Genomic DNA, 10468 nt, shown 5'->3' on the forward strand with positions numbered 1-10468 from the left:
ATCCATTTACGAAATAGCATAGGAACAACACAAACATTACAGAGTTATGGACAGATAGTAGTGGCCTTCTCACTTTCAACCTAGACAGATCCTGCCTTCTCAGAGCTGCCTTTGAGATGGGAAGACATGAGCAGTGGGGGCCGGGGATATAGCTCAGCAGCACAAGCACCTGCCTGGCAAGTGCAGGGTCCTGAGTTCAATTCCAGGTATGGAAAAAAAAAAAAAAAAAAAAAAAGAAAAGCAACCAGGCCAGGCGTGGTGGCGCACACCTGTAATCCCAGCACTTGGGAGGCTGAGGCAAGAGGATCATTGAGAGTTCGAGACCAGCCTGGGCTACAAAATGAGCTCGAGTCCAGCATGAACTGCATAGCGAGACCCTGCAACAAAAAGACAAAAAAAAAGAAAGAAACAAAGAAACCAACCAGAAGAACAAAAGGGAAGTGGGCACCGGACTACTTTCTGGATTTGCTAAGATCCTCTTACCCGAGTCTATCATGAGGCCACTCTTCCCTTTCTTTGTTTCTTGGAGAATGCCCGCTGTTCCAAAGCGCCCTCACATCTTCTTCACCCAATCTATGGAATAACCAGAACTTTTGTTGTCTTTTTTTTAATTTTAAAGAATAAAAGAATGAAAACATATTAACAAACACAGACACATTTACAAAATAACACAAGAGCAATACAAGCAATACTGACATTCAGACAAGGTGATAGGAAATTAACAACGGTCGTTGTATTACATACTGATTTCTTCAAAGCGGTTACTCGGGAAAACAGACACATAAGATTGATCAAATAATTAATCACTAATTGTTCCTTTCAATAAAGCAATAGAAGTCCGTAGTGCAACTATGTTAACTCTCCTATATATACATATAGACATAATTTCCCCTTCTTTCTTTTCTCTTTTCCCTCATCCCAGTTGCTCTTTACTTTTTTTTCTATTTTAAAAAATAAAAGAATGAAAACATAAACAAACACACATACATTTACCAAATAACACAAGAACAATACAAACAATATTGAAATTCAGACAAGGTGATAGGAGATTAACAATGGTTGTTGTTTTTTTTTTTTTGTTTATTTGTTTTTTGTCTTTTTGAGACAGAGTCTCGCTATGCATTTCAGGCTGGCCTTGAGCTCACTTTGTAGCTCAGGCGGTTTCAAACTCCCAAGGATCCTCCTGCCTCAGGCTCCCAAGTGCTGGGATTACAGGCATGCACCACCACGCCCGGCATAACCAGAATTTTAGATCCCTATGAAAATGATTAAACTGTGTTTTGTTTTGTTTTGTTTTGTTTTTAAAGAATCTTTGTTAAATGACCAGGTTAACAAATCTTCAGCCTGAGGAGCATTTACACGACAGAGGAGAAAGGAGGAGATCAGGAGCGGGGATATCTGTTCTCCCGCCCGCTGGCTTCAGCGCCGTCACCTTCATCAGGAACATCGGAGGGACACGTGTGCCGCGGATGCGCGAGATAAGGCTCCGCTCTCCGCAAGGACCAGCGGAATCAGCTCCGTCTGCCTGTGGCGCCTGAGCGGGTGACTTGAGCGGGTGACTTGACCGGTCTGGCTGGGCCTGGCTCAGGCCGAAGTTCTGAAGCCGAAAGGGCCCCGGGTATCTCTCCCTCTCCCCCGATCTTCTCTAACTGTCAAGCCTGCTTCAGAGCCGGGGTGTCTTTAGCAGCTATCTGACGAGATCTCGGCTGATCGGGTTTCGGGTCAGTACAGCACTTTTGAGGGGATATTTGTATATTTTTAAACGCAGGTAAAGATGAGAAGCTCCAGATGAGGAGAAGGATGCTTTGGTCACTTTTTCTTGCTTAGATTCAGAAAGGCTGCCTGCACGGTGTCTCTGGCCTGCTGGCTGACTTTTTAAAAATGAAACCTTACTTTTTTTAAGTACCTATGTTTAAATTCTTATAAATTAAGAATGGCTGTTTACAAAACAAGGTTCTCATTATTTGGGTAATATAATTGTCAAAGTTAGTAAACCAAGTGGAATGCCTTAAAATTTTACCCAAGATGATTTTAGCAGGTTCTTCCAGCGTAGGTCAAATGTCCAGTGAAGGTAAACTGAGCCTTGATAGCAGGATCTAGTTTTGGAATTTTATCTCAACAAATTTAACCCTACTGGTAATACCTTGGAACAGTGGGTGAGTCATCTGACTATAGGAATCTGATTTTTCCTAATAGTCTCACAACACACGCTTCCTGCTGGGTATGACAGCATATACCTGTAATTCCAGCGCTGAAGAGGCTGAAGCAGGAAGATCACCACAAATTTGAGGCCAGCCTGAACCTTACTTGATTATCCTTTCATAGTTCTTCTCGCAAGCTTCGTACTTCAGTGCAGGAGTCGGACCGCCCCACCCTGGGCTCACCGGAGACCTCGGTCAGCCTCTCCCACCCGCTGCGCTGTGAACCTGCTAACAAGGTGTAGCCGCGGGTTAGTAAGGCCGGTGACCACACACCCGTAACTCCAGCCCTGCTCCTGACAGGCAAGCGCAGCTCCCTGCACTTTCTCAGGCTCGGTGGCTGGCGGGGAGCCGCAGCTCCCTTCCAAAAGAACTTCTCCCCCAGCACCCCGCCTCCAGCAAGTTCCAATACGACCTTTCCTTTTATGGTCACGGCCCTAGGAAAGACCTTACAGCCTGTACAAGAGTCGCTGGTCTGCTCTAAGTGCCATGCGGTCCCTCTCAGGTTTGTTCAGAATAAACCTGTCCTGACAGGCGCACTCGTACCTTTGTTTTTTCCTAGCACTCAACACAACAAATTAGTATTTATTTGAATATATACATATATATGTATATTCATTCCCTCGCTTTGAAAGTTTCTACAAGTAGTACCTGTCAATATTGTATTTGGTCTAAGATATCTAAGGGGATATTCATATTTTTTCTGTCATTTTTTTTGAAACAGAAACTCACCATCAAGTTCAGGCTGGCCTTGAACTCACTATGTAGCCCACACTGGCCTCAAACTCATGGCAATCCTCCTGCTTCAGCCTCCCAAATTCTGGGATTGTGGGTGTGTGCCCACCACGCCCCGCTGTCTTCATTCTCTTTTCAATTCCCTTTTCTCTTACTATTTGTTCCTCTTTTTCTCAAGCCTGACGCAAGGGCGGACAACAGTCAGCGTGGGCGTTAGGAAACCGTCTCAGCTCCATTCCTGCCCTCTCTTCTGCCTCAGATGTAGAGGAGGCTCCTGTGACTGTCACATTTATGGGCACTCTTTCATGGGACGTGCAGGGCAGTCGGAGAATCTGTCTCCAATCCAGTTTAACCTTCGGGGGCCATGATGCTTTCTGCGCATGCCTGCTTTACACCCAGGCAAAAACGGAGGCCACCTTCACATCTGCCCGACAGTGGTCAGCTACACAGGCAAGGGAGACCCTTGCCTCATGCAGCCTTCCCTGACCTGAGCATTTGTGTTTTCTGAGGTTTGCAGGGACAAAATAATCTTTCAAGTTAGAATATATGAGGCAAAATAATAGAACAAGAATGCATCTGGGGAGAGAGAGAATTTGGGGTTTAAATGATTTAACGAATAAACGGGAGAAAATATGATGAATTGAGAGCTCTTTTCTGGAATTTCCAGATCTTTGATAAAAGTCTTAAACCTTTTCTCTGTTTTTTTTGCCACATGTATGTGAAGGACATGAGTGGCTGGCCGGATAGATAAGTCCGGATGGAGGCAACCAACGGATTTCTCACCAGGTGGAGGAGTTGTGATGGCACCGAAAACCTACAGCCAGGCAGGATGGCGCTCTCCTGTAATCCCAGCACTTGAGAGGCTGAGACAGGAGGATCGCCATGTATTCAAACCCAGCCTGGGCTACATAGTGAATTCAAGACCAGCCTGAACTACAGAGCAAGGCCCTGTCTCAAAATAAACAAAACCACCAAAAACCTGTAAAACCAAACCAGGCCAAACATGGCACATGAATTTGAAATAAATTTATTGCCTGTAATCCTAGCTACTTACAAGGCTGAGGCAGGAGGATCTCAAGTTTGAGGCCAGCCTGGGCAACTTAGCAAGACTGTCTTGCTTCTGGACTGGTGACGTAGGCCAGAGTTAGTACACTTGTGTGGCAGGCGGGAGGCTCCGGGCTCCAGACCCTAGTGCTGCGAAAAAGTAATGAACGTCTTTAGAAATGATCATAACCCTCACATGGAAGGATAGTGACTATTCTCCAAAGTCACTTAAAGTCTGAGGAGAACGCAGCTAGGGTTGTTTAGGAAAACCATGCCTTACATGCAGTAGTAGGTTAAAAAATCTGTTATAGGCTAAAAACCTGTCCTTAGGGTGATTGCTATTGGCTGGCTCTCGCCGCTGGAACCCAGGAGACCTACAGGAGCCCCTGTAGTGCACAAGTGTCCCTGAGCGGCCGCGGCAGCCGCGTGACAGCCCGCAGCCCGCTGCCCTGCTCCTTGGCACAGCACCCAGCGACCGCTGCACCCGCAGGACTGTGCGCGCCTCCTTGCTGAAGAAGAGGTGGCTGCACTCTGCCATGAATATGATGCGGCGTCCGTGGCTCCATTTTTGGGTCAAATGAAACAGCTTCTTCTTCTTTCTTTCTTTCTTTTTTTTTTTTTTTGGTACGGGGACTCGAACTCAGGACCTTGTGCTTGCCAAGAAGGCGCTGTGCCGCTGAGCTATATCCCCGGCCCTGAAATAGCTTCTGACACTTAGGGAACTTTAAAGGTTTTCACATATGAATACATTTTTGTTTTGTTTGTTTCACCTGTGCCATAGGAGCATGTACTATAGAAAAATCTTACCATTGCGGGGCTGGGGTTTAGCTCAGCGGCACAGCGCCTGCCTGGCAAGTGCAAGGTCGTGAGTTCAATTCCTGGTACCGGAAAAAAAACAAAAAAAGAAAAATCTTACCATAGTGTTTTACATTCTTTCTAATGAACATAACAATAATGGACAGGGTTTTACACCAATAATAAATGTTTTGTCTACTACTTAGTGAAAAGTAGTACTTCTACACAGTCCAGTTGCCAGAGGATCTCGTGTTCAAATGCAGTAGGAATTGCTTTGTTAAGTGCAGGTCAGCAGAGCTCATTCATCCTGGGAGGGCTCCTGAGACACTGTGTCTCTCAAAGAGGACACGTGGAGATTCTGCCTTTCCCCAAAGTATCTGGCCCCAAACTCTATTTCTGTCTTGCCTTTCGCTGTCGTTGTTGTTGTCATTTCTTTTTCATTCTACTCGGGTCAGGTCAAAGGACTAGGCCTCCAAGCAGCAGTACTTACTAAGTTCCTCTTGGGTGCCAGGCACTGTCCTAGCTACTGGGCGTGCCCTGGTGGTGGAAGAGACTAAGCACTTTACCCTCAGACTTACTGACAGGCAGCAAAGAGGTCAGCAAATAGGGCAATTTACCAAGTGTGGTGAAAACACCTTAAAAGCCTAAGGAGACCCATAATAAACGGAGGGCGATGTGGGATGGGAGCCTCAGGGAGACCAGGAGAAATCTTTCCAGGAAGAAGGAGCGGTGAACACCAAGGGACTGAGGTGGAAAGCCATGTGCCGTGTTTCAGAATTGAAGACAGACAAGGCTGGCTAGAGAAGTCAAGTGCAGCAGGGAGGGGTGCGGAGCTGCTCGCGGAGCCAGGCAGTGGGAAGCCACGGCAGTCCCCCGTTTGGGGTTTGTCTTTACTTATCTAGTTCTTATCTTGAAGTACTTTCTCTTTTGTAATTTAAGACTTTTTTGCAGTGCCAGAATCCAAGCCAGCATCCCACGCAGGCTAGGCGGATGCTCTACCACTGAGCTATACCCTCTGCCCTCTATTTTGAAGTTCTTTCAAAGCTGCAGAGACACACAGTGTACAAAGAACTCCCCCAGACCCTCCGCCCAGCCTGCCATTGACCCCCAGGTTCTCCTGCACACGCACAGTACAACCCTCTTAGCCGGGGAATTAATACTGATACCAGGCTGTCATCCAGAACAACGACGGCAAACCTTTCAGAGCTTCAATGTTACAAACAGCCTGCTGGGGCACGCATGCCACAGGTTCACCACCACTGATCTAGGCTATCTCATTTAATTTCTATAATTACCTTAATAATGTCACTTATAGTAAGATGTTTAAACCCCTTTTGGCTCAGGATCTAATCTAGAATCCTGGGTTCATTTAAATGTTATTATCTCTTTAATCTTCATTCTGGAAAAGTACTACGATCTTTCCTTATCCACTGAGACCTACCTATTTTTTGTTTGTTTGTTTTGTTTTCCAGTACCAGGAATTGAACTCACGACCTTGCACTTGCCAGGCAAGTGCTGTGCCACTGAGCTAAATCCCCAGCCCCAACCTATTTTTTTTTTTTTTTTTTTTTTTGGTCTTTTTGAGACAGGTCTCACTATGCAGTTCAGGCTGGTCTTGAGCTCACTTTGTGGCCCAGGCTGGTCTTGAACTCACCATGATCCTCCTGCCTCAGCCTCCCGAGCGCTGGGATTACAAGGGCGCGCCACCACGCCCAGCTCGACCTAACTATTTTTAAAAGACAGGCTCACTGTCTTTGTAGAATGTTCTTCAGCTTAGGTTTCCAGGATGATCCTTCACGATTACATTTAAGCCACCCCTTTTCGGTAGGAATTTGACAGACGTCATGCAATATTCCTCTCAGCTTCTCATATCAGAAGGCACACGAGGTTGACTTGTGCCCTGGCCATGATGTTAACGTTAACAAACATCAGATTCGGTGGCAGATTTCTCAGCTACAAAGGTATGATTTTTACCTCCGAAATGAGTTATTTTGTGGCAGAAAATCGTCGACATTATGTAAATATTTTATTCCTCTGTGAACTCTCACCCACTGATTTAGAATCCATTGATGCTTTGTGTCTGAGTCAGTAATCACCGTGATACTTGCCAGGTAGTGACGTTTATTATTTGCGTTCTAATGTGGTAAAGATTGTCCATCTTCCCCTGTTTATTCAGCCATGTATATCTATGAAGACCAGTAGATTCCTGCAGTAGCCAGTGAGTTATCATCTATTACTTCATTATTTCTTCCCTGCGATTTGGCCGGGGGGAGCCCCTTCATGGTACCTCTCTGACAGGTCTGCATCATTTTTAAAAGCGCTTCCGTACTTTGTGGCTCAAGAAAATGTTCCAGATGCCTCATGTGTCCTTCTTGCTCTGCTCTAGGATCCGCCATTTCTCTGGGGAGCCCCAGGTCCGTTTAGTGAGGAATTGTACCTGGAACCAAGATCTGGGTGGTCACAGCTCCGAGGGTGTCATTGCTTGGAGACCTTCTCACTAGACTTCAGTAGGAAATATCTGTGCACACAGTATATACACATAACCTACAGTAACACATGCACATGCAGAAGTAGACCTACGCCAATCTCTGTACCTAGCTAGATGTACACTTTACGATACCACAACTTGTATCTAGGGTTCAGACCCAGTGAGAAAATGCAACCTTTCCCTGGAGAGGAGACCCGGGTGATGTTTGAGAAGATGGCCAGGAGACCCGACAGCACCTACTGCTTCCGGCGTGAGTGACCAGAGGCTGAAGCCGGCCACCAATACCTCCAGGGACGAGCTGGTGTCGCTGGGGAACCTGCTTCGGAAAATTCACCGAGACCCACAGGTTCGCGCTGCATGGTAACAGCTCCGGATTACCTGGAACCTTAGGCCGGGTATAAAGTGTGGATAAAGCCTGGAGCAGAACAGTCCTTCCTGTACGGAACTCATGTGCTGAAATCCAGTCTGGGCCAAATTACTGCAAATATTGCTCAGTACCAGTGAGTAGTGGTGCCCTCCATGGCAGACCAACCTCCCTTTGGGTTTCAGGGTGGCACAAAGTTCACCCGAGATGCAGGAAGTGGACCCCATGGCAACTGCCGTATCCACCAAGCAGATGGTGAATCCTACGGCATGGGAAGACCTTGAGCTAGACGGAAGTCACTGAAGGACGGAAGGGCCTTGACTTGTTGCCGTGTCTGTGAGGACGCCTCCGTCCTCACTAACAAACGCAGGCAGCTTTCGTACTGCGCAGAAATGCCGCGGGAGTGGAGTTTCTGATCTTTGCCTTGGTGACTACACAGAATACTCTGACTCTAGATTTGATTCATTTTTATATTTGAATCAGGACTGCTTGTTCTGCCTGATAGGTTCTAAATCACCGGGACTGGAGACAAAAATAGCTTATCATTGTTGTCTGGGATAACGTTCTGTTTTCCAGACTCATGATAAGAGTGCAGCGGATTTTCTTTTTCATGAATATCATGAAAGATATTAGGATATAAGGACAGGAGGCATGTCTCAGATTTTACAAGTGAAATTTGTCTGAATTAGTAGGTGCAATTTATTCAACTGTTTTTCTATGCAGCAAGTGCTGCATGTGTGGGAGAAAAACTTGCATTCAAATCCCAGTTCTACCTCCCAGCTACACGGCCTTGGATGAAGCATTTAAATTAGTAAGTTTTGTTTCTATTTAAAAGAAAAAGCTGGGCATGGTAGCTCATACGTGTAATCCCAACACTTGGGAGGCTGAGGCAGGAGGATTTCTATGAGCTCAAAGGCAGCCAGGGCTATAAAGTGAGTTCGAGTCCAGCTTGAACTGCATAGTGAAACCTTGTCTCAAAAAGACAAAAAAACTACCTTTAAATGTTAGCCTAAGAATGGTTTTTTTTTTTTTTTTTTTTTTTTTTTTTTTTTTCTCCGGTACCGGGAATCGAACTCACGACCTTGCGCTTGCCAGGCAGGCACTTTGCCGCTGAGCTAAATCCCCAGCCCCCTAAGAATGGTTTTTAGAACCATAAATCATGACTGTAAAGCATCTACACAATGCCTAGCAATGGTAGGTGGTAGGAATTTTTATATTACATATTTCTATTACTATTTCTTTTTCTGGTACTGGGAATCGAACTCACGACCTTGCACTTGCCAGGCACGCACTATGCTGCTGAGCTAAATCCCCAGCCCCTCTATTACTATTTTTTTGAGACAAGCTCTTGCTTTGTAGTCCAGGCTGACCTTGAACTCACTATGTAGCCTAGGCTGAACTCACAGCAATCCTCCTGCCTCGGCCCCCCAGGTGCTGGGATCACAGGTGTGCGCCACCACGGCCAGCTTTTCCTGTTACTAGTCATAAGATCTTAGTATGATACGATTAATGGTCTTCTTTCCTCATATGATCCTTTTTGTGGTCTTTTTCTTGGGTAGGATGATCTGAATTGCTCTTTTCATCACTTTGATTTCATAAAACATGATTTCTCTTATGAAACCCTACTTACATGACTAGACTAAATCAAAAGCACTAGAGACCCTGAAATTAAAATTCAGCTCCTTCGTCCTTCCTCATACTTCCTAAAATTATTTCTAAAATTAATAAAACATTTTTAAATGATTAAAAAGAAATCACGGCTGGGGCTGGGGATTTAGCTCAACAGCACAGCGCCTGCCTGGCAAGCGCGAGGTTGTGAGTTCGATTCCCGGTACCGGAAAACAACAACAAAAAGAAAAAAAAGAAAAAAAAAATCAGGGCTTTATCCCAATGACCCCAATTCCAATCAAAAGCTCACCCTTCACTGTGGCATCCTCCTCCCGTATCCCTTAGGGACCGACCTGTTCACCTCACTGCTGCTTCCTTTGCCTCGGGGTGCCGCCCCGCGTCCTCCCCACCTCAGCCTTCCCCTCAGCTCTGTCTGCTTCCTTGGTCCAAGCTCTGCATGCCCTGTTGGCCATGGCCTCTTCAAAGGAAGGAAAAGAAATAAAACCATTGACTATTTAAAAAAAAAAATAAAGAGAAGGGAACAAAAAGAAGAGAAAAAAGAAAGACATAGGAGGCTTTCATCTTCTTTATTTTGTAAAATTTAAAACATAAAAATAGAGTAAATAGTAGGCCAGGCAAGGTGGCTCATGCCTGTCATCCTAGCACTCAGGAGGCTGAGGCAGGAGGATCGTTGCCAGTTTGAGACCAGCCTGGGCTACAAAGTGAGCTGAAGGCCAGCGTGAACTGCATAGTGAGACCCTGTCTCAAAAAGACAAAAAATAAAAAAATAAAAAAATAGTATACTGACCTATCCCAGCTCATAGTATCAGGACAGCTTTCTTTGATTTATACCTCCGTCCACTCCCTCCATCCACTCCCTCTCTCTCGGGACTATTTTTATTTTATAAAAATAAAATAAAGGCTGTCCTTTAAATGTTAGCCTTTAAATGACAGCCTCAGGCTGTCCTTGAGCTCACTTTGTAGCCCAGGCTGATCTCGAACTCACAACGATCCTCCTGCCTCAGCCTCGCAAGTGCTGGGATTACAGGCGTGCGCCACCATGCCCGGCTTACAGGACTATTTGTAAACACTCAGAAATCACATCATTTTATCTGTAACTATTACTATACGTGGATAAAAAGTTTAAACTGCAGTATTTTCACATGTTAAAATTCATAATTTTGGGGCTGGGGATTTAGCTCAGCGGCAAAGTGCCTGCCTGGCAAGCGCAAGGTC

General features: G+C 45.6%; 2 long non-coding RNA genes across 2 annotated transcripts in view; one reads left to right on the forward strand and one right to left on the reverse strand.

The window, feature by feature from the left end:
• Positions 1-2750, reverse strand: part of LOC106146881 — an 18361-nt gene extending 15611 nt beyond the window's left edge. The window contains exons 1-2 of the long non-coding RNA XR_001231493.1: positions 2238-2750; positions 484-573 (exon numbers count right to left, since the gene is read on the reverse strand). This is a non-coding gene — a long non-coding RNA (uncharacterized LOC106146881). The remainder of the gene's footprint in view (positions 1-483; positions 574-2237) is intronic.
• Positions 1-3832, forward strand: part of LOC106146880 — a 5158-nt gene extending 1326 nt beyond the window's left edge. Inside the window, exons 2-3 of the long non-coding RNA XR_001231492.1 lie at positions 1308-1721; positions 3658-3832. This is a non-coding gene — a long non-coding RNA (uncharacterized LOC106146880). The remainder of the gene's footprint in view (positions 1-1307; positions 1722-3657) is intronic.
• Positions 3833-10468: the final 6636 nt, after the last annotated feature.

The sequence above is a fragment of the Chinchilla lanigera genome, unplaced genomic scaffold (assembly GCF_000276665.1).
Source record: "Chinchilla lanigera isolate Chin_1 unplaced genomic scaffold, ChiLan1.0 scaffold00099, whole genome shotgun sequence".
Taxonomy (NCBI): Eukaryota; Metazoa; Chordata; class Mammalia; order Rodentia; family Chinchillidae; genus Chinchilla; species Chinchilla lanigera.